This window comes from Bos javanicus, chromosome 23 (assembly GCF_032452875.1).
Source record: "Bos javanicus breed banteng chromosome 23, ARS-OSU_banteng_1.0, whole genome shotgun sequence".
Classification (NCBI taxonomy): domain Eukaryota; kingdom Metazoa; phylum Chordata; class Mammalia; order Artiodactyla; family Bovidae; genus Bos; species Bos javanicus.
Window position 1 is genome coordinate 41,297,342 of NC_083890.1, and position 24,403 is coordinate 41,321,744.

At 41.5% G+C, this 24,403-nt stretch overlaps 1 long non-coding RNA gene across 1 annotated transcript in view; it reads left to right on the forward strand.

Moving 5' to 3' along the window:
* LOC133236663 (uncharacterized) overlaps positions 1 to 23,631 on the forward strand; it is a 52,609-nt gene extending 28,978 nt beyond the window's left edge. Inside the window, exons 3-4 of the long non-coding RNA XR_009732969.1 lie at positions 22,857 to 22,895; positions 23,468 to 23,631. This is a non-coding gene — a long non-coding RNA (uncharacterized LOC133236663). The remainder of the gene's footprint in view (positions 1 to 22,856; positions 22,896 to 23,467) is intronic.
* Positions 23,632 to 24,403: the final 772 nt, after the last annotated feature.

The window sequence follows — 24,403 nt, forward strand, 5'->3', positions numbered from 1 at the left end:
GGTCCAGCAGGTGGAAGAAGTCAGTCAAGGGCTCTTTAGCCTCATAAGAGTTTAAATCCAATTGCAGAGCAAAGCACATTCATGCACAAAGCAACTGGGGGTCCTTCTGCATAAATGTGTTGGTGAATCTCAGGGTAGAGACAGAGCCCACCACTTAGCTGATCAGGTTTTCCTTATGCCTACTCACAGTTGGCACAGTCATGGCCTCTCCTCCTTGGAGCCATGGGTCATGCTCTCCTTCCATCCTAAATGCCACCCCTAGAATTCTCCCACCTTTCGTTGCTCACCTCCATCCTCTATGAAATATTCCGCAGTGATCCTGCCCACAGTGAGTGCTCTCTTCTTATCGCGTCTTTAAGGAAATCTCCCCATACAGAAGTCATTGCATATCTGCTGGCAGTCTGATCACCAGCTGCCAGGGTCATCTTGGTCTTGCAGCCTACCTCATAACCCTGCCTCACCTGTAACTGTTGCCAGCTTGCATTATCAACATATCTTTCCAAGCGATCATTTAAAGGATCATCACCATGTCTATTGGTTTGCTAGGGCTACTAAGACCAAATACCACAGACTGAGTGGCTTAAACAATAGATATGTATTTTTCTCCCAGTTCTGGAGGCTGAATGTCCCAGATCGAGGTGCTGTCGGAGTTGGGTTTTGGTAAGGTCTCCCTTCTGGCCTTGCAGGTGGCTGCCTTATGGCCGTGTTCTCACATGGCCTTTCCTCTGAATGTGTGTGGGGGGAGACAGAGAAAGCAGAAAGATCTCTGGTATCTCTTTCTCGTCTTACAAGGACATTAATCCAATCAGGTTAGGACTCCATCCTTGTGACCTCATTTAAGCTTAACTGCCTCCCTAAAAGCCCTGTCTCCAAATACTATCACACTGGGGTGTAGGGCTTCAACATACACATTTGTTGAGGATACAGTTCATCCATAACACCAGGAGAAGACTGGGGAGCCCTGAAACAGGAGAAAAAAGATCTAGAAAGTAATACTTGACTTCTATGCAGAGTATATCATGTTAAATGTCAGGCTGGATGAAATACAAGCTGGAATGAAGATCGCCGGGAGAAATATCAATAACTTCAGATACGCAGATGACACCACACTAATGGCAGAAAGTGAAGAAGAACTAAAGAGCCTCTCGATGAAAGTGGAAGAGGAGAGTGAAAAAGTTGGCTGAAAGTTCAACATTCAGAAAACCAAGATCATGGCATCCGGTCTTATCACTTCATGGCAAATAGATGGGGAAACAGTGGAAACAGTGGCTGACTTTATTTTTAGGGACTCCAAAATCACTGCAGATGGTGATTGCAGCCATGAAATTAAAAGACTCTTGCTCCTTGGAAGGAAGGTTATGACCAACTTAGACAGCATATTAAAAAGCAGAGAGATTACTTTGTCAACAAAGGTCCATTTAGTCAAAGCAATGGTTTTTCCAGTAGTCATGTATGGATGTGAGAGTTGAACTATAAAGAAAGCTGAGCACCGAAGAATTGATGCTTTTGAACTGTGGTGTTGGAGAAGACTCTTGAGAATCCCTTGGACTGCAAGGAGATCCAACCAGTCCATCCTGAAGGAGATCGATCAGTCCTAGGTGTTCATCGGAAGGACTGATGTTGAAGCTGAAACTCCAATACTTTGGCCACCTGATGCAAAGAGCTGACTCATTAGAAAAGACCCTGATGTTGGGAAAGATTGAAGGCAGGAGAAAAAGGGGGCGACAGAGGATGGAATGGTTGGATGGCATCACTGACTTGATGGACATGAGTTTGAGCAAGCTCTGGGAGTTGGTGATGGAAAGGGAGTCCTGGCTTGCTGCAGTCCATGGGGTCACAAAGAGTCAGACATGGCTGAGTGACTCAACTGAACTGTTATTTCCATGGACAGTGATAAATAATCACCTGCAATGCAGGAGACACAAGAAACGTAGGTTCAATCCCTGGGTCAGGAAGATCCCCTCGAGGAGGAAGTGGCAACCCACTCCAGCATTCTTGCCTGGAGAATCTCACGGACATAGGAGCCTGGTAGGTTACAGTACATAGCATCGCAAAGAGTCAGACATGACTGAAGTGACTGTGAACGCAAGGAAGGTAAAAACTGTCTCAAGGAAATAATTACATGCACATGCACACATAGAATAGGTCTTCTTCAGACATTTTTCACACATACCATAGTAATTTTGATAGTAATAGTAATGCTATCCAATTCCTTGCATTTTTAGACTGTCATTTAAAAGGTTTTAAGTTGTTGCCAAAGATTAAACGTCTGGTGTGATGTATTGGGAACACAGAAATTTTAAAGTAAAAGTAAGAACATTGCTCATTTACTATTTAAAAAATACAAGTTCTTTTTTAATGAACACAAATTGTAAATCGCTCCTTTTTCTCCTTGACATTGTATCTCAATTTCACTTCCCCAAATAATTACATCCTATTGTAATAATACATTTTATACTTCAGAGTCATTTACTGATCACCCTATTATATTTTTCTTCAACAAAACAAATGAAATTAGTTTTTTAAAAATTTCTGTGAATAATGGTTAAAGTGTTAAACAGTAATCTGGATTGAGTTATTATTAATTTATTGTTCTTACACAACTGATCAAAACAATCTACAAATTTAGTACATTTTGAAAAGGATAACTACATGTAGAAAGTAAAATTTTATTAGAAATTCATCTATTAATGAGATGTGTGTTTCCTCCACTTAGTTCATATATCAACGAACGAATATTACTTACTTTTAGAGCTCTCAGACACAGTTAAACATTAATTCTATTCCTATTCTTTTATAACTAAGTGTAAATACTGAATAACTAGCTCATAAAAATAGTTGAACGAGAATTGGTATACTTCTGTTACAGCAAATGGCTTGTTCTTTGAAAACAGAATTATATGCTAAGAATCATGACGTTCTCTTTCCTTCCTCCTCCTCCTCCTCCTCTCTCTCTCTCTCATATGCTAGGTTCTCTCCAAAGCATGTTACACGAGTTATTTTATGTAGTCTCCTAGCAACTCTATCAAGTATGGCCCTTTATTATTCCCATTTTACAAATGAAGAAATTGAGGAGATTGACTCTCTAAGTCACAAGGTTAATAGGTGGCAGAACATGAATTCAAAGCCAGGCAGCATGACCCTGGAGCCTGCCCTCCCAGCCACGACCCCTCACAGCAGGTGGCACCGTGAAGTCCAGTTCTGTCCCAGCACTTGAAGCACGGATTTGCCGGCTGGTTCTCTAATGAAGGCAAAAACCCCAGAAATAGGAAAGCTCCATAAACGTTGTTTAAAAGTTCATTCAACCCATCTTCAATCTCCTGGAGATCTGCTACCCAGCAGCTCCTGAACAAAAGACCTAGCTGCCTGGCCAGTGATCTTTAGACTGCTAGCTAGCTGGAGGGATTGCCGTGATGTAAGAGCCTTTCACAGTATTTTCAGGGATTGTCAGGCAGTGTTTTTCACCCTTTCTGTCCCAGCAAAGTACAGACTTGCTCTTACTCTCCATCCTGTACAGCCTTCTTCCTAAGTCCAGGGCTTCAAATGCCCAAAGAGTTGGTCTAACGCAGCCTTGTTTCCTCCTGCTGAGGTCGCCAGGTTTCAGTTTCTCTGCCAGGCCCCATTGAATGCTGTCGATTAAGTCAACCTTGTGTTAGGATCTCGAGGTATTGGATGGAGGTCAGCTGCATATTTCTCTATTTATTTTCACTGGATTCTAGTAGTTACCCCATGGGCAGTGTGGATGTACTGGGGCTGCAGTTGCCTACTGTTCAAGAAAATGGGGATTGGAGCTGTTGGCAGAGGTCCTGTGGGCATTAGGGAGGGAGAGGATGAAGGGTGGGCGGAGTCATGTTTGGAAGGAAGAAGAACCAATGGAAAAGCTGTTTTTTTTATTTTTTTGTTTTTTACTGTGCCCAACTGGCCAATGAAATGATCCCAACTGGGTAGCTGGCTATGTAGGCCTGGAGTCTGGCTAGCAACAGCCCTGGACATCTGGCCACACTGCAGCCTGTGTCTGGGGCAGCTGATTTTGGGCTTCACGGCTATTACCCAGAGTCAGGAGTAATGTCTTTCATTCTGAGACGTCTAAACCCCACAACCACAGGCCTGTGTTCCTCCAGGGCAGAGGGCAAATGCAATTACATCTGTGACCAATTTACACAGCTGGGAGCTCAGTCTCCTGACAGAAACATTTATTTGAGATTCAAGTCTCCAGGGAGCTGGGGAACCAGACAGGAAGTGAGGTCCAGCAAGCCTTTGTTGCTTGCTAGTCTGAGCCTTGAAAACAAAACACAACAGAAAACATCAACTTTGCCTTTTACAAGCCAAAAGTGAGACCACTCTCTCTACAAACCAGGAGGATTTTTGAGACATAGCGGGGAAAAAGAAGAATCAAATAAGGCCTGGCTTCCATTGAGTAAAGAAGGCTTATCCACACGAGTGCGGGCAGGCATCGTTGAATCCACTGAAGGGCCAAACAGAACAAAGAGTCAAAGGAAGGACACAATTTTTTTTCTTTCTTCTGGGCTAAGATGTACATCCTTTCCTGCCCTTGACCTCAAGCTTTGGGTTCTCAAGCCTTCAGACTCTGGGAGTTATGCCAGCGGCCCCCTTGTTTTCAGGGCTTCCTGGCCCCAGGGTGAATTAACTACCAGCTTTCCTGTTTCTCCAGCCTGCAGATGGCAGATTCTAGGACTTGTGGCCTCCATAACTAAGTGAGCCAATTCCTATAATAAATTTCATCTTACATATATGCTGCTGCTAAGTCGCGTCAGTCGTGTCCAACTCTGTGCGACCCCATAGACAGCAGCCCACCAGGCTCCCCCGTCCCTGGGATTCTCCAGGCAAGAACACTGGAGTGGGTTGCCATTTCTGTCTCCAATGCATGAAAGTGAAAAGTGAAAGTGAAGTCCCTCAGTCGTGTCCGACTCTTAGCGACCCCATGGATTGCAGCCCACCAGGCTCCTCCCTCCCTGGGATTTTTCAGCAAGAGTACTGGAGTGGGACCTTTATATATTCCATTGTTTCTGTTCTCTTCAGAACCTTTCCTAATACATCTAACAATGGACATTTGGGTTGTTTTCACTTTTAATTGTTATGAACAATGTAGCTTTGAATATTAGTGTATAAATGTTTATGTGGACTTACTTTTTTTTTTTTTTCATACACTGTGTCTACCTGACGTTCTTCTTACTCCTCAAGCTGCTCTTTCTAAGGTCTTGGGAGAGTTGAGCCTCCTGTATTTGGCTATTTTATTTATTTATTTTTAAAATATTAATTTTTTATGTATTTATGTATTTATTTGGCTGCACAGGGAAATGGCAACCCACTCCAGTGTTCTTGCGTGGAGAATCCTAGGGACGGGGAAGCCTGGTGGGCGGCTGTCTATGGGGTCGCACAGAGTCAGACACGACTGAAGCGACTTAGCAGCAGCAGCAGCAGAGGGCCTTAGTTGCGGCATGCAGGCTCTTTAGTTGTGGAATGTGGAATCTGGTTTCCTGACCAGGGATTGAACCTGTGCCCCCTGCATTGGGAGCCCACAGAGTCTTATCCACTGGACCACCAGGGAAGTCCCTGGGCATATGTTCTCATTTTTCCTGAGGATATATATGGGAGTGGAGTTGCTGGATCACGTGATAACTCTGTTTAACTATTTGAGGACCTGACTGTTTCCCAAAGCAGGTGTCCCATTTTATGTTCCAATGACCAGTAGTATATGAGGGTTCCAATTTTTTCTACATTCTCAACAACACTTGTTATTTTCTGTTTTTGGGTTTTTTTTTTCTTAAATTGCAGCCATCTTAGTGGGTGCTAATTGGTATCTAACTATAGTTTTGATTTGCATTTCCTGATTGCTAATTATGTAGAGCATCATCTGCTTGTTGGATATTTTTATATCTTCTTTGGAGAAATGTCTATTCAGATATTTTGTCCATTTTTCAAATGAGTTGTCATTTTGTTGTTGAGTTGCAATGGTTCTTTGTATATTATAGATACGAGTCCCTTATCATATATACTATCTGCAAAAACTTTCCCTCATTCTGTGGGTTTGTTTTCACCTTCTTGATGATATCCTCTGGAATACAAAAGTTTCAAAATTTAATTATGCCCTGTTAATCTTTTCTTTAATGGCTTATGCTTTTAGTATCGTATCCAAGAATCCACTGCCTACCCCAAGATCACAAAAATTTACACCCGTGTTTTCCTCTAAAAGTTTTAGTTTTAGCTATTGCATAGGTTTTGATCCATTCTGGTGTGTATATGGTGTTTGAAAGAGTCCAAATTCTGGTTTTAAATTTATTTTCGTGTATGTCTATCCACTATCCCCACAGCATATGTTGACAAATTCTTCTTTCCCCATTAAATGGTCTTGTATGTTGGTTGAAAGTCAGCCGACTGTAAATGTGAGAGGCATTATTCATTTCTTACACCTGTTTTATTGATCTATGCATCTGCCCTAATACCAGTGCCACACTGTACTGATTACTGCAGCTTTGCAATAAGTGTTGAAATTGGGAAGTGTGATTCCTTCAACTTTGTCCTATTTTTCAGGACGATTTTGGTTACTCTGGATACCTACAATTTAGATTTAATATGAATTTTCTGGTTAGCTTGTCAATTTCTGAAAACAAGTCAGCTGGGATTTTGGTAGAAATTGCACTGAATCTACAGATCAATTTGGGTAGTATGACCATCTTGACAACACTAAGGCTTCTGACCCACAAACATAGGGTATCTTTTTACATCTTATTTGTTTCAACGATGTTTGTAGTTTTCAGAGTATACTGGTTCTATCCTTTTTGGCAGGTTAAATTTACTCCTAAGTATTTTACTACTTTAAGGCTATAAATGAAATCAATTTCTTCATTTTATTTTTGGTTTACTCATTGCTCCTGCATAAAGATACAAATGATTTTTGCATAACCTTGATGTACTCATTTATTCATCCTAATGGTTCTTTAGCAGATTCCTTAGGATTTTCTATCACCAGGATTAGGTCATCTGAAAATATAGTTTAACATCTTCCTCTCCAATCTGGATTTCTTTGTTTCATTCTTACCTAATTGCCCTGGCCAAGGTCTTTTGTATCTCAGCTGTCCAAGGAGCTGGATTTCTGTTATCAGCCATCACAGAGGATGAATTAAATGCTCCAGCTCCTTCAACCAGGCAGTTAATGCTTAATATTTAGCCTACCACCCAAATCGAAAGATACACACTCCTCAGGGTATATTTCAGTAGAGAAAAACCAGCCTCTTGCACTAATCAGACACATGCTTGGTCAGTTCACTCCATGTTCCTAGGTGGGATGTTGGGACACCAGAAAAGAAAGAGAAGAGGGACAGCTTTAGACACGGAGCCCTTTTTGGACGGCCAGTTGGACCAAAAGGAAGGCTGAGTGCCAAAGAACTGATGCTTTCAAAATGTGGTGCTGGAGAATAAGACTCTTAAAGAGTTCCTTGGATAGCAGGGAGATCAAACCAGTCAATCCTGAAGGAAATCAACCCTGAATATTCATTGGAAGGACTGATGCTGAAGCTGAAGCTCCAGTATTTTGGTCACCTGATGGGAAGAGCTGACTCACTGGAGAAGACCTTGATGCTGGGACAGATTGAGGGCAGGAGGAGAAGGGGACGACAGAGGATGAGATGGTTGGATGGCATCACTGACTCAATGGACATTAGTCTGAGCAAACTCTTGGAGATAGTGAAGGACAGGGAATCCTAGCGTGCTGCGGTCAACAGAGTAGCAAAGAGTCTCAGACATGACTGAGTGGCTGAACAATAACATGTGGAGCTCATAGAGGAAGAGACTGGGATTCACACACATACAAAGAACTGCAGCCATGGCCTGGACAAACCTCCCAGCTTTAGCCATCTGTACTGCCCACTGCAGGTCAAAACAGAAAATAAAATCACTGCTTTTTCAGGCTACTAACCAAGTAGGCTCTTTTCTTCTCAGACTTGGAGTCAACAAACTCTGTAAGCCATCCTAATTAATGAAGAAAGCGCCAAGCCAGGCATGTTTTTCTATTGCTTTCAAGCATTCTGTGCTCCTAACACTTCCCTGATTGGCTGGGCTCAGGAAAATAGCCAAAGAGAGCTGAGATTGTATATCTTTGCCGGGGGGCTGTTTGCTGTGAGGTGGTCACAGATCCTTCTCCCTCACTGGAGGCAACATCTTGTTCCCCACAACTTCAGCAACAAGATGAAATCAGCGTTCCGTGGGCAGACTGTGCAGAGCAGGCTCTGTGGGGGAGCCTGCAAAGGTGGAAGAGCTATTCAAAGGTTGCCAGAGCCCGAGAATAAACTGGCTTTGATGCAGCTTATGGACACAATCCAGTTTTTAGCAAAATCCATGCCCAACCTCCCTGAAGTGCCCCATTGAGAAAACGGCTTGAAAATAGGTTGAATGACATGGGGAGCAACATCGGTAGAATAGCTTTAATGAGCCAAAAAATGTGGTTTCAAATGCCCCTCTGAGTACCACTGCCCGGCTTTGCCAGCAGATGTAAAATCTGTGCACTGGGGCGAACTCAGAGAGCCACGACGCGGTGCTTATGCAAACTCTAAGCCAGTCAATTGCATTCCTGTTCAAGTCCAGAAAATTTACTCATGTGGAGAAAGATATGTCTGAGCTGAAGGGGAATTGTTTATGGTCCTGAATGCACTGTAGGGGTGGGGGCAGGGTGCATGCCGAAGGAAATCTCTTGGATCTCCTGCAGAGAGTGTTTTTGGCTGTGCTTTGCCTTTGGCTCCCAGAAAGGGGGGTGAGGAGTTGTTTACGGTACAGTCAGATCCTGATTATTCAGGGGCTGATTATCCATTTCATGGATTCACTGGCCTTGGGCTTCTCCTCCTTTTAAAGGGTTTTCTGACTTTTAGGGATGTTGCTGTTCAGCTGAGGCCAAAGAGTAGAAAGAATGAAAAAGAGACTAAAAATATTTTTACCATATGTGAGCAATTCCTGTAAGCGATCTGATCAGGAAAAGGGAGCAAACTGTGTGGCTAAAATAGAATCTGGGGCTTGCTGGTGGGGGATTTCCTTTCCTGTTCTCTGTATGTGGCGTCTTGGGCCCCTACCGCTGTTGAGACTCCATAGCAGATTTGCTGGGGAAAGCTCTGGTAGGCAGTGCTCATGAAGTGAGGATGGGAGAGAGCAGCCAGCCAGGCTCAGAGTAAGGAATGTTGACTGCAGAGTCAAGCAAGGCAACGGACCCTGATGAAACATCTGGGTTCTGACCATGCTTGGCCGATAGCTGCTTATGTGTCTTCAAGTACGCGTGTGCTCAGTCATGTCTGACTCTCTGCGATGCTGTGGACTGTAGCCCGCCAGGCTCCTCTGTTGATGAGATTTTCCAGGCAAGAATCCTGGAGTGGGTTGCCATTCCCTTCTCCAGGGGATCTTCTTGACCCAGGATTGAACGCGTGTCTCCTGTATCTCCTGCACTGCTGTAGGATCCAGGCTCCATCCAATTCCTTGACACCAAATGATGAGACACTTGGTAACGATGACTTGAGGGGGGTCAGTAACCAAGGCCCAGAGGCCAGAAGTAGAATTACAGATCTGTGAGGATATCTGGTGAACCCAAACACCAAGAAAGTCAAGGAAATGGAAAATGAAGATATTACTCCACAGGAGCCTTAACCACTGGGGAGGAAAGTAGGTTGACCTTTCATAGAATTAATAGCAGAAGAGTCTTATGACTTAAGAAATACCTTTCTTTAATAAAGGTTTCTTAGAAGGAACTAACTTTTATGTTAATATACTGAAGGCTTATTACATTGGACTGTAATCTCTTCATTAACCTCTCTCACTTTCCTTTATGAGTGACCATTTATATTTTTAATGTATACGATACATGTAATGAAATGATTGCAATTATACTTTAAATTTGTAATTAGGATTTTTAAATAATTCAAACTGAGCTTTTCAAAGGCTTCTTCCCTGCTCTGTCACTCTTGCCCCTTCTAATCTCACCACTTAATTCAAAACACAAGAGTTTTTATTGCAATTGAAACAGAACAGGGATTATCTTTCAGTCTTAAGTCTTTGACATTGATCTTGGTTTTTTCCCCCTTGTTAAGCAAACTTAACTTCCCCAAATTTAAGCAAGCTCAAGACTTTTGGTTCAAATGTCTATTATTTTTACTGGTGAGGTTGACAGAAGAACCCACCAAAGACAAGGTGTATTGTAAACTAGAATAACTGGTCCTAAGAGCTTTCTCCACCTCTCACTACTAGGATGCGGCAGGAAAAAGCTAGTTTGACAACAATAATAGTCCTTAAATTTCTTTAGTCCTAGTTGACTTTGAAATTCTAATAAAATTTACGGACCTTCTTCCCAGAAAATTCTACATGAACACAAAAACACAGATTCCCTAAAGCTATTCTACGGAAATAGAACAGATTGGTTGAAGTCTCCTGATGCAAAACTGTTCTACAGCTGCATCTTTGAGATGAGCTTTAATTTAAGTGGGTGCATACTCAGTTGCTCAGTCATGTCTGACTTTTTGTGAACCCATGGACTGAAGCCCGCTAGGCTCCTCTGTCAATGGGATTGTCCGGGCAAGAATACTGGAGCACGTTGCCATGTCCTACTCCAGGGAATCTTCCTGACCCAAGGAGCAGACCCACATCTTCTGTATCTCCAGCATTGGCAGGTGGATTCTTGACTGCTAAGCCACCAAGGAAGCTCTGAACTTTAAGGAGGATTTAGAAATTTTTTTTCTTTATAATTGAAATAAAGAAATGAAGCCTTGCCAAAAAAATTAGGAAAGGAAGATAGTTGGGGAACTCAAAGGAAACCAAGGTGCCAAAGATGAAAATAAGCAAACATAGGAAAAAATGCAAAGAGAAGATTATGGGAAACCTTCTGTGGCAACATTACCTGGGAGTTCATTCTGTCCTGACCTCAACAGTACCCAGGGAAGGGAAGACCCTGGGTAAAATGATCTTCAAAATCGCCTTTTGGAAGCTGACAATTTGAAGCAAGCATGTGAGAGGGCAGCTGGGAGAGAAAAGTCTGAATTCAAAAGACCCCAGCAGGAGATGCCCTGTGACAGAATCAGACTCGACAGGCAGAGGCATTTACTTCTGCTGTCATCTCTAAACAGAAATCTCAGACGACATATTTAGTATGCTCTTGAGATGCCACCGTTCGTCAAAGGAAGAGAAGGCATGTGGTCAAGCCACAAGGGAGAACCTGCCACGAGTGGTCGAGATGACTCAGACTTCTTTGCTATTCCTAATGAAACAAGGGCAGCTCTCTCCTGGTTGATTGAAGATGCATTGCGAGTGCCTACTGCCTTCAGACAAACTGTACTTTGAGGTCTTTGCACAGAGCTAGCCAATGGTCTTGCAATAACCTATATTAAAGGGGTTTGGCAAAAACATGTCTAGTCAAGCAGTTTGAAACTGATAGGTTTGTGTTAAGGAGTCTGTTACTGGATGCTTCCTCAAATAGCAGCAAACGAATCAAGAGCTCCTAACAGTTATGCTTTGCTTCAAGTACTGCTGCTGCTGCTGCTAAGTCGCTTCAGTCATGTCCGACGCTGTGCGACCCCATAGACGGCAGCCCACCAGGCTCTGCCATCCCTGGGATTCTCCAGGCAAGAACACTGGAGTGGATTGCCATTTCCTTCTCCAAGTACAGTGTGTTGCTATAGTGGAAGAGATAAAATTCACTGAAACAATGTTATGAGTTTTCGATGACAATACCATTTCATATTTCTATGCAGTTAATACTTGTTTTGATCAGGAATAGAAAATGTTATGCCTGGAATACTCAGAGAGATAAGGAAATTATATCCATGAACTAGAACAGGAGATCATATTTCTAAAAATTAGCCAAATATAAACTGGGAAGGTATGAAAAAGAATCAATTAAAAATTTTATGTAAATAGATATTAATTTAAACAAAATTATCAGTAAACATTTTTAAATACTGGGAGTTTTTTAAAAAGTGAAATGACTGCATCTTAAGGACTGAGGATGTAATTTAAGTGGTAGACACAAATATACTAAGTAAAAACAAGAAAGACTGAAAATAAGATTTAACTCTCGAGGCTAGGAAAACAATAATAGGATAAACCTGAAGTTGGTTATTGCTTTCCTAGTAGAATAAAGAAATAATGAAGGGCAGTATATGAAGGGAAATGTTTTTACCACCATGTGATGCCATTTAAACAAAAGGAGTGTACTTCATTCTTTTTGCTGGCTGGAATGTTGAGGTGAACAGTGAGACCTGGATACAGTATCTGGCTAACGAAAGTGAAAGTCGCTCAGTCATGTTTGACTCTTTGCAACCCCTTGGATACATGGCCAGAATACTGGAGTGGGTAGCCTTTCTCTTCTCTAGGGAATCTTCCCAACCTAGGACTTGAACCTGGATTTCCTGCATTGCAGGTGGATTCTTTATCAACTGAGCTATCAGGCAAACCCTGGATACAGTATCTGAGAGCCTGGGATAGAAGCCACAAATTAAGGATGGTAGAAAGCACAGAGTCCATCTTATCCTGACACCATGAAGCCTTGAGGTTTAGCTGGAATGCTGAAACTGTTAGGAGAGAGAAAATACATTTCTATCACTGTTAAACCACTGTTCTTTTAGGCTTTGTACATTTCATATGCATAAAGGTATATACAAAATAATAAAAATATGAAGATTCAAGTCAGCAATACATAAATCTTAGGAAAAACGGGTGCACTGTTTTTTTCCTTTTTAAAATTTTATTTTTTGGCACTGCAGCATGCTGGATCTTAATTCCCCAACCAGGAATTGAGAGGAATTCCCTGTGCCCTCTGCAGTGGAAGCATGGAATTGTAACCACTGGACCACCAGGGAAGTCCCCATTTTATTTTTATTCTTTAAACTGTACCATTGATGTGAATTTTTAGTGTCCTCAAGGATGGCTTTTGTATGCCAGCAGAATGGCTTTGACAGATACTCAAATGTATATAGAAAAGTAAGAGATCAAGATACAGATGCTCAGTGTGAAAGTGAAAGTTGCTCAGTCGTGTCCAACTCTTTGAATACTGGAGTGGGTGGCCTTTCCCTTCTCCAGGGTAACTTCCCAACCCAGGGATCAAACCCAGGTTTCTCGCATTGCAGGCAGATTCTTTACCAGCTGAGCCACAAGGGAAGCCCAAGAATAGTGGAGTGGTTAGCCTATCCCTGCTCTAGCGGATCTTCCCAACCCAGGAATCAAACCAGGATCTCCGACATTGCAGGTGGATTCTTTACCAACTGAGCTATCAGGGAAGCCATGATATTTAATTATGATTGTGTAACACAGGTATAGTTCAATGAAACAGAATAGAAACCTAGAAACGAAAGACAACCCTATGTGGAAAATGTATTTGTCAGAGTTAATGTTACATACATGGGGAAAATGATTGCCTATTGAATAAACAGCTGAAGCTGAAGCTCCAATTCTTTGGCCACCTGATGCAGAGGACAGATGGTTGGATAGCATCACCGACTCAATGGACATGACTTTGAGCAAACTCTGGGACTCAGTGAAGGACAGGGAAGCTTGGCATGTGTGCTGCAGTCCAATGGGTCTCGAAGAGTCAGACATGACTTAGCAACTGAACAACAAATTAAATAAATGGTTGTGGAAAAATGGGTAATCTATGTAGAAAAAAACTTGGGACTCCATCCAACATTAAATATAAAATAGATCCCTGGTGCAATAAATATATAATGGTAAACAAGCAAAAGTTTATTTTTATTAAGAAAATAGGGAATTCCCTGGCAGTCCAGTGGTTAGGACTCCAAGCTTTCATTGCTAGGGTTCAATCCCTGGTTGAGGAGCTAAGATCCTGTAAGCCTCAAGGTACAGCCAAAAGGGAAAAAAAAAGAAAGAAAAAGAGCATCTTTATGTTCTGTAAATACAAAGTGATTTCTTAAAGCAATGTATCAGACAAGCACAAACTACAGAGAAAAAGATATGTTCAAATACATTAAAATTAAAAATTTCTACACAGTAAAAGACCAAGAGCAAAGGTCAAAACAAACTTAGAATGGGAGAGGGTATTTGCAATAAATACAAATAAATAACAAGAATTATTTAATAACATATAACTTTAAAATCAACATGGGAAAGAAGAATTATCCAGTGGAAACATAGGCAAAGGATATAATTAAGCAGCTCACTGAAGAGGAAATCCAATTGGCTAATACACATATAGAAAGGAATTTCAGCCTCCCTAGTAATCAGGGAAATGTAAATTAGAGGAGATGGGAAAAAAATGAAAACTTCTTATAATTCTATGTGATGGCGAGGATATAATTCCTTCACCTAATTATCAAGAGTATCTCAGAAGAAGAATAGTTTGCCAACTGCAGTTTGCAAACTCAACTCTTATCTTTCACCACTTTAAAGTATGAGGAGGCTTTTGGATCCATCTGACAAACAATGGTGTTTAAAAGGATCTTATTACCGGCCCCTGTTCTTAACGCTGTTCGAGAGTCAGCTTTGCCCTATGGCTGGGCACCTTTCGAGGAGGGCTGTCAGCAGTATTTGAGGCTCAAGGTTCATAATTCACATTCATAGGGGGAAAAGGAGGCTCTTTGTCATCATGGAATAAAGGGTCTTCCTTGAAATCTGATAAAGCCAACGTGGATCACTTGCCATCACTGGACCCTGTAACCATCCCAGACTTGAAGATAGGAAATGGGTTTCCTAAAATTAACTTAGATGTCTGGAAAATGAAAGTGTTAGTCATTCGGTCGTGTCTGACTCTTCTGCGACCCCCTGGATGGTAGTCTGCCAGGCTCCTCTGTCCATGGAATTCTCAAGGCAAGAATATTGGAATGGGTAGCCATTTCTTTCTTCAGGGGATCTTTCCGACCTGGGGATCGAACCCATGTCTCCTGCATTGCGGGCAGATTCTTTACTGTCTGAGTCATCAGGGAAGCCCTAGATGTCTGGAGTTGGGTCAGTTCCCAAGAACGTTGCTGTGGATGAGGAGTAGATGGGGTAACATGAAGTCCATTGCAGCTCCTGTGAGTACAGGACTCCCAAATACTAAAGATACAGACCCACCAACCCTCAGAAACTGCCACAAAAGGTGACATCAATTTCAAATACAATCACATGACACTTTACATGAGGTTTCATTAAACTGTTTTAGTCATTCCTGAAGGCAGTACAGTGAGGAATCTCTGAGGAGAGTGAGAAGTTGAGCTTTGCAAGCATCTCGCCTTGAGAGGCAAAACCTTGGCGTGGTCAAAGTTCCCAGCGCCAAACAGCACTCAGGGCTGCCATTTTTCCTTTCACAGGTGATATTGACAGGAGAAACAAAGCTTGTACTGCAAGCTTTGTTCATTTTTATGCACTGCTGGAATTTAAGATCCTTAAATTGCCTGGAGTGGGACCACACCCATAATTGCCAGCAATAATATCGTTGCAGTAATTGGAAGCTCTATAACTACTCTGACTCTAAACTTGACCTCTGTCTTATGCTCATTCCAGAACTCTTGTGCTCAGTCTATACCTAACAGCTCAACTTCAGAGTTCTGAATGATTCCTCATCCACGACTCAATCCACCACACTAGAGTTTACTAAAATATGTTGTGTGGAACACAATCCTATAAAAGGATATAAAAAGCGTATATGGACCAAGTTAAGTTAGGAAACTTTACATATTATATCCTCTTAAAGAATTACATTCACATCTTTAAGATTCTGAGCAGTGAAGAAATCTGTTTAATTTGGTATTTTCTAATCTAATTGCTCACTTGGTAAAGAATCTGACTGCAATGCAAGAGACCTGGGTTTGATCCCTGGGTCGAGAAGATCCCCTGGAGTAGGCAATGACAACCCACTCCAAAATTCTTGCCTGGTAAATCCCATGGACAGAGGAGCCTGTTGGGCTGTAGTCCACGGGGTCACAAAGAGTCGGACATGACTGAGTGACTAACACACATGCACACAATCTAACAGCAGAATCTATTACATGAAGGACATTTATTAACATCTTCAGAACTAATGTTACAAAGAATGTACTCTAAGAAACATGGCATCATATCATGCTGGTGGTGTTACTGTTCAGTTGCTAAGTTTTGTCCAACTCTTTGTGACTCCAGGGACTGCAGCATGCCAAGCTCCTCTGTCTTCCACTGCTGCTGCTGCTGTAAGTCGCTTCAGTCGTGCCCGACTCTGTGCAACCCCATAGACGGAAGTCACCAGGCTCCCCCGTCCCTGGGATTCTCCAGGCAAGAACATTGGAGTGGGTTGCCATTTCTGTCTCCAATGCATGAAAGTGAAAAGTGAAAGTGAAGTCACTCAGTTGTGTCCAACTCTTAGCGACCTCATGGACTGCAGCCTACCAGGCTCCTCCGTCCATGGGATTTTCCAGGCAAGAGTACTGGAGTGGGGTGCCATTGCCTTCTCCTACCTCCTGGAATTTGCTCAAATTCATGTCCATTAGGTTGGTGATGCTATCCAACCATCTCATCCTCTGCTGCCCCTTTCTCCTTTTGCCTTCAATCTTTCCCAGCATCTGGGTCTTCTTCTTCAGTGAGTCAGCTCTTTGAATCAAGTGGCCAAAGTGTTGAAGTTTCAGCCTCAGTATCAGTCCTTCCAGTGAATATTCAGGGTTGATTCTTTTAGAATTGACTGGTTTGATCACCTTGCAGTCCACGGAACTGTTAAGAATCTTCTCCATCACTACAGTTTGAAAGCACAAATTCTTTAGCGCTCGGCCTTCTTTATGGTCCAGCTTTCACACCTGGACATGACTACTGGAAAAACCATACCTTTGACTATACCGACCTTTGTCAGCAAAGTAATGTCTCTGCTTTTTAATACGTTGTTTAGGTTTGTCATAACTTTCCTTCCAAGGAGCAAGCATCTCTTAATATCATGGCTGCATTTTATCATATAACAAAATAAACAACAAACTTTCAATTTTAGATGTATGAGGCAACTCAGAAACATGTTTTTGACATGGAGTTGCCCAACTGTATGCAAAAGCAGAGAGGCTAGTATAATAAATTTCATGTGCATATCACCTAACTCAGCACTTGTCATTAGCTTCTTCATACCACCACTCATTTCCCCAACCACTCATGATTATTTTGAAGCAAATCCTAGACACATGATTTCATCTGAGAACACTTCAGTATGTATCTCTGAAGACAAGGAATCTCTTTTTTAAACACAATTTCAATTATTAGCACACCCTGAAAATGGCAAGTCTAATCCTTAATTTCACTGCTATCTTCCTGACTGTCTATAAATGTTCTAACACTTCTGTGTTTAGCATGTTTTGTTGTGTTTTGTTTTACAGTTTGTTTGAAATAAGATCCAAAAAGGTCCATATGTTACTATTGGTTAATAATTGTTTAAGTCTATTTTAGTAAAGATTCTCCCTCTTTACACTTCATGCGTGCGTGCTAAGTCACTTCAGTCATGTCCCACTCTTTGTGACCACATGGACTGTAGTCACCAGGCTCCTCTGTTCATGGGACCCTCCAGACAAGAGTACTGGAGTGGGTAGCCGTGCCCTCCTCCAGATGATCTTCCCAACCCAGGGATCGAATCCAAGTCTCTTACATCCCCTGCATTGGGAGACAGGTTCTTTACCACTAGAACCCACTCCAGTGTTCTTGCCTGGAGAATCCCAGGGACGGGGAGCCTGGTGGGCTGCTGTCTATGGGGTCGCACGGAGTCGGACACGACTGAGCGACTCAGCAGCAGCAGTGCCACCTTTATACTTCTTCTTTTGTTATTGTTTAAAAAACAGAAACAAAACTGGCCCCTGTGTCTTCAGCTTTCCCTAGTCCAGATGACATCCTCATGGTGTCTCTTGGTATATTCCTCTGTCCTCTGTATTTCCTATAAGGCACTGCAGCTCACACAGATTCTGGTTTGATTTCTTTGGCAACACTCTTATACAGGTGAGTGGAATACTCCCGCTGAGAGACACGCAATGTTCCTTTTTTGATGTTATCAGCCATGGTTGATGATTGACTAAAAACACTAACTCATTAGGTGTTTCAATTCGTGATGTTTCTATCATCTCTTCTTCATTTATTATCTAGATTACTTCTGCAAAAATAAACACCCTCTTGTTAAATGGTTACATTGGGATACAACTTCTATAGACAGGGCAAGAAAAAAAATCCGATTCTTTCTACTTTAAAATTTTCAAAATATAGTATTGGCTCCCATGAGCCATTAAAGAATTATCAGTGTGTTACCATTTTCTTATTATTGTGGACCACTATATACCCTGGAGAAGGGAATGGCTGCCCACTCCAGTATTCTTACCTGGAGAATTCCATGGACAGAGGAGCCTGGTGGGCTATAGTCTGTGGGATCATAGAGTTGGATACAGCTGAGTGACTAACACTTATGTATTTATATAAACATATTCTATGTGTTAAATTTTTTTAAATTATCACACTTACTGATGCTCAAATTTGTCCCTTTTTGCACAAAGTTCCCGAGTCTTTTTCACACAATCCACATAGCTTTTGATCTGTTTCTGGTATTTTGGTATGACAAGATATACCAGGTTCTTGCATTTCCAGCACCAGGCGCGGAATGAATCATTTTTTTCAAGGTGCCCTGGTTTTGTTTTGTTTCTGTTTTTTTAACTGGGAAATGTATTTACAAAACAGTATAAATATGATTTTTTGGAGCTTAATATAGATAAAATTCTATCAATAGTATCAATTTTAAAAACATAGGGCTTCCCAGGTGGCACTAGTGGTAAAGAACCCGCCTGCCAAAGCAGGAGACGTAAGAGAATTCGATTCCCGGGCAAGGAAGATCCCCTGGAGGAGGGCATGGCAACCCACTCCAGTATTCTTGCCTGGAGAATCCCGGAGAGGAATGTGGTGGGCTACAGCCCATGGGGTTGGAGTTGGAGACAGCTGAAGCCACTTAGCACACGTGCACATAAGTCTCTTGGTCCTTCAATGGAGTATTTCATATGACAAAAGAGAAAAGCATTTATTTTGAACTTGACTGATATACTCTCCAAATCTGTTTTTTTCATTTGTCAAATGCAGACTATGATAATCCTTACTCATAGGCTTACAGATTAAACAAGTCAGTACACGTGTGGTTGTTAGAGTGGTGCCAGTGATAGTGAGTGCTTAATAATCATTAATTATGATCTGACAGTTAGCATTACTTTTGTACTCAGATCTCGACATAGAGTGATTTAAGTTCAAATTATTATTCTTTGACAACTCACAGTTCCCTTTGACTATCCAACACCCCAAATTCCCCTGACCTACTTTAAGGAGTTACATTCCCAGGCAGCAGGGTTCAATTAAGGAAGCCGGGAGAAAAAGCAACCAACTCCAAAGTTATTTTTTGCTTCTTCGAAGGCCATCTGCTGCTATGACCCATTTCGCAACATGGAAATTCATCAGCTGAGTGTAATTTCCCTTCAATCAGTGGCCCACTAAATGGAATTATGTTGCTATCTTTAAATTTGAAATGATCAGACATGGGTTAAAAAATGCCCATTCATCAGTCAAGATTCTGCAGTTAATTGTGAAAACAGAGGGTTCACCACATACCAGGATTTTGGCAGAGAAGTGGAAAACGGGTTTGTTTTCTTTCACCCCTTGGCCCTCGGGCAAATAGCAAACAGATAGTTTGAAATCTTTCCCTCTGAATTTTTTATTTATTTATTTTTGCCTTGATGCTTCAGTGAATGGGTAAACGAATTTATCTTCACAAACCTGGTCCTTTCGAGACTGGACTGATCTCTTTAAGGGGAATCGGTCAGTTGATCTTTGAAGAAACTTTATGGAAATCCGACATTAAAAATAAATTCATGAAAACAAAATGTTTTCAAAATAATGTACAGATGTCTTAGTTATTCTAAAAAGTATCAATGTGTTATTGGACAGGATAATGTACCCAAAATTGCTTTGCAGGATATTATTAGGACAATGGATGAAATTCACATAACATGGTAGATTAAAGTATTATATCAGCATTAAATTTCCTGAATTCGATAGCTGCTTTGGTCTCAGAAAATACACACTGAACTAGTAAAGGGGCATGATGTCTGCAGAGTTCTCTCAAATGGTTCAGAGAAGATTAACGTATGTCTGTGTGCAGAGAGGGAGGGAGGGAGCATGCAGGACACAGAGCACTCAAATGTGGCCCACGCTGAAAAGCAGTAAAAACTCAAGAAACTGGATGAAGGGTATATGAGAGCTCTTGATACGATTCTTGACACTGTTCTGTAAATTTAAAATTATTTCAGTATAAAATATTTAAAATTAATTCATTAAAAAGTGAGATAATGTATACCAAGTACATAGCTCAATGTCTACTACACAGTAGTATTAATATCAAATCTGCAGAACTTGCATATGCATCTTTGTGCTGCAAAGTTGTACTACAATAGGTTTCAAAATTAAACAAAATGGTACTTTTTCCATCAAGATGAACTTTAAAACAAAAAAATAGAGCTACCATATGATCCAGCAATCCCACTCCTGGCATATATCTAGAGAAAACCATGGTTCAAAAGGATACATGCACCCAAGTGTTCATTGTAATGCTGTTTACAATAGCCAAGCCATGGAAGCAACCTAAATGTCCATCGACAGATGAATGGACAAAGAAGATGTGGTGTGTGTATATATATATATATACACACACACACATATACAATGGAATATTACTCAGCCATTAACAAGATTGAAATAATGCCATTTGCAGCAACATGGATGTACCTGGAGATTTTCACACTAAGTGAAGTAGGTCAGACAGAGAAAGACAAATATCATATATCACGTATATGCAGAATCAAAAAGTGATACAAATGAACTGATTTACTAAATAGAAATAGAGTCAGAGGTGTAGAAAACAAATTTATGTTTACCTAAGGGGAAAGGTAAGAGACACCTGTATGAGAGTCATGAAACGACAGTGAGAACCTGGTATGGAACAACTGATTGGTTCAAGATGGAGAAAGGAGTTGTATGCTGTCACCCTGCTTGTTTAACCTATATGCTGAGCACATCATTAGAAATGCCAGACTGGATGAGTTACAAGTCAGAATCAAGATAGGCGGGATAAACATCAACAACCTCAGATGTGCAGATGATACCACTCTAATGGCAGAAAGTGAAGAGGAACTAAAGAACCTCTTGATGAGGGTGAAGGAGGAGAGTGAAAGAGCCAGCTTAAGACTAAATATTAAAAAAACTAAGATCATGGCATCCGGCCCCATTACTGCATGGCAAACAGAAGGGGAAAATGAGAAAGTAGTAACAGATTTCCTCTTTTTGGGCTCCAAAATCACTGTGGACAGTGACTGCAGCCATGAAATCAGAAGACAATTGCTTCTTGGCAGGAAAGCAATGACAAACCTAGACAGTGTGATGAAAAGCAGAGACATTACTCTGCTGACAAAGGCTATGGTCAAGGCTGTGGTCTTCCCAGTGGTCAATAATGGTTGTGAGAACCAGACCATAAACAAGGCAGAATGCCAAAGAATTGATGCCTTCGAACTATGGTGCTGGAGAAGACTCCTGAGAGTCCCTTGGACAGCAAGGAGATCAAACCAGTCAATCTAAATGGAGGTCAACCCTGAATATTCACTGGAAGGACTGATGCTGAAGCTCCAGTATTTTGGTCATCTGGTGTACACAGATGACTCACTGGAAAAGTTTCTGATGCTGGGAAAAATTGAGGGCAGAAGGAGAAGAGGGCGTCAGAGGATGAGATAGCTAGACAGCATCACTGATGCAATGAACACAAACTTGGGCAAACTTCAGGAGATGGTGAGGGACAGGGAGGCTTGGAGTGCTGCAGTCCATGGGGTCACAAAGAGTCAGACACGACTGGGTGACTGAACAACAAGTGGAATGGTGTGTGCATGCTCAGTCGCTCAGTTGTGTCTGAGTCTTTGTGAGTCTCTTCATGGACTGTAGCCTGCCAGGCTCCTCTGTCCATGGAATTTTCCAGGCAAGAATACTGGGGTGGGTTGCCATTTCTTACTTCAAGGGGAAAGGTGGGGGGAAAAAACAGGAGCTTAGGATTAACAAACTATTGTATATAAAATAGATAATCAACAAGGACCTACTATATAGCACAGGGAACTCACTCAGTATTCTGTAATAACTAAACGGGAAAAGAATTTGATAAAGAATACATATGTGTATAGCTGAATCTCTTTTCTGTACACCTGAAACTAACACAACATTGTAAATCAACTACAGTCTAATATAAAACAATTTTTTAAAAATCGGGGGTGGAGTGTGGCAATGGAAGGGTATTCCATGTTCCAAATGACATCAGCTTTTAGAGAGCCTTCTTCAGTGTGCCAGCTGGTGAGCTCCTAATTCTTACTCCTCAGCTTATCAGTTCCTAACAGCTCCATGAAGGTCTTGTTATAGAATTTTACATGGAAGCTGAATAACGTGTTCAAGGTCCCACAGCTAGTAAAAACCTGGGACTTCACCCAGACCCAGATCACCAACTTCAGAGCATATTCGATTTCCATGAAGTCACAGGAAAGAGCATGCGGTAGAGATGACGAGGGCCGGAATTTGTTGCTGATCAGCAGGACGCAGACGATCAGCAGTACTTGCTCGTGTGTGGTTGGGTTGCTTAATGAAAAGGTAGGTAAAGGGCTCAGACCTGTGGCTGACTCCTGGTCAGTTAGTGCTCCACAAATATTAACTTATTATTAGTCTTGTGAAAAGACATTTAAACACTGGATGGTAACATTGTCAGATGGCTTTGCACCTTATAGAACATTCATTTCCAAAGAGTTTGGGTTTGTGACTAAATATCGATAGAGAGTTCTCTGTGTGGTTCTCGCTACTGTCCCTGAAATTTTCTACCATTTTGCTTTTTCTAGCTTCAGAAATTCCACCATATGCCAGCATTGTGACTTTGGGTGAGTCACTTAATCTTTCTTGCCTCCGTTTCTTCATCTGTAAATGGGAATAATAACCCTACGATATCACAGGGTTTTTATGACTCTCTCATACCTAGCTTCCTTTGTGAGATTCACCCACACTGACGTTTGGTGTTATAATGTGTTCATTCTTATTCCTGTACCGTGTATCAGTACATGGATATGACAATTCATTTGTCCATCCTACTCTTCGTGACTGTTTGTGTAGCTTCCAGTATGCACAGTGCTGTGGTCAACATTCCTCTACACTTCTTCTGGTGAACATACGTAAACATTTCCGGTGGGCATACAGCAAGGGTGGTACGAATGCATCACAAGGCATACATATGTTCAGATTTAGAAGACAGGGACAAACAGGTATTCAGGCGGCGGTATCAGTTTACACTTCTACCAGGAGTGTATCATAGTTTTGCTTGTTCCCTGCTTTTGCCAAAACTTGACATTTTTCTTGTACATAAGTTTTTGGGTTTTTTTTCTTTAATTTCTGTGGGATAGGTTGTCAGAAGTGAGATTACTAAGTCAAAGTGTGTATGTGTTTTTAACTTTAACAGATGTGGCCAGACGGTTTTCCAAAAGGTCTGCATAACTGCACATTTTCACCAAGAATACAAAAGAATACTCTTCTCCCTACATCTCTACCAACAATAAACACTATTCCTCTTTTTAATTTTTGCCATTCTGATGGGTATAAAATAAAATGTTATTTTAACTTATACTCCATACTATTAATGTTTATATATTTGTGGCCTCTGGATTTGTCCTTCTATTGAAGGATAGAAGGATATTGGGAAGGATATTGAATTTGTGACTGGTCAGAAAGATTAAGGGCTTCCCAGGTGGAGCTAGTGGTAAAGAATTTGTCTGCCAATGCAGGAGACATAAGAGATTCAAGTTCAATTCCTAGGTGGGAAAGATCTCCTGAAGGAGGACATGGCAACCCACTCCAGCATTCTTGCCTAGAGAATTCCATGGACAGAGGAGCCTGTCCTGTCCCTGGGGTTGCACAGAGTTGGACACAACTGAAGCAACTTAGCATGCAAGAAACTAATAGTGTTATCCCATTAAAAAAACAAAAACCCACGCACAAAAAAATCCTCTCTGTGAAGTTGTAAATTCTCTATCTCTGCATGTGTCCAGGATGAGGCTGCTTGTTTACATCTCAAAAATGTGTTCGGTGGATTCTTCTGTTGAGTTGGAGACAGCCTTGGAAATATGGTTCCAAAAGCAGGCCATGAGGAGAATCAAATTAGAAATTTTAACATGCAGATTCCCAGTATCCTGCCTTGAAGACTGCTGAAGAAGACCTGGGAGAGGCCCAGGAATCTTTATTTTGCAACATGGACCAAGTGATTCTGATTAACCTGTGTACAGACCACTTTTGAGAAATACTGGACTAGAAGATGTCTGTCTTTGAATTTCAAAATGGTCGATTTTACCAGCTGCTATTGGCAGCTCAGTGGTAAAGAATCCACCTGCCAATGCAGGGG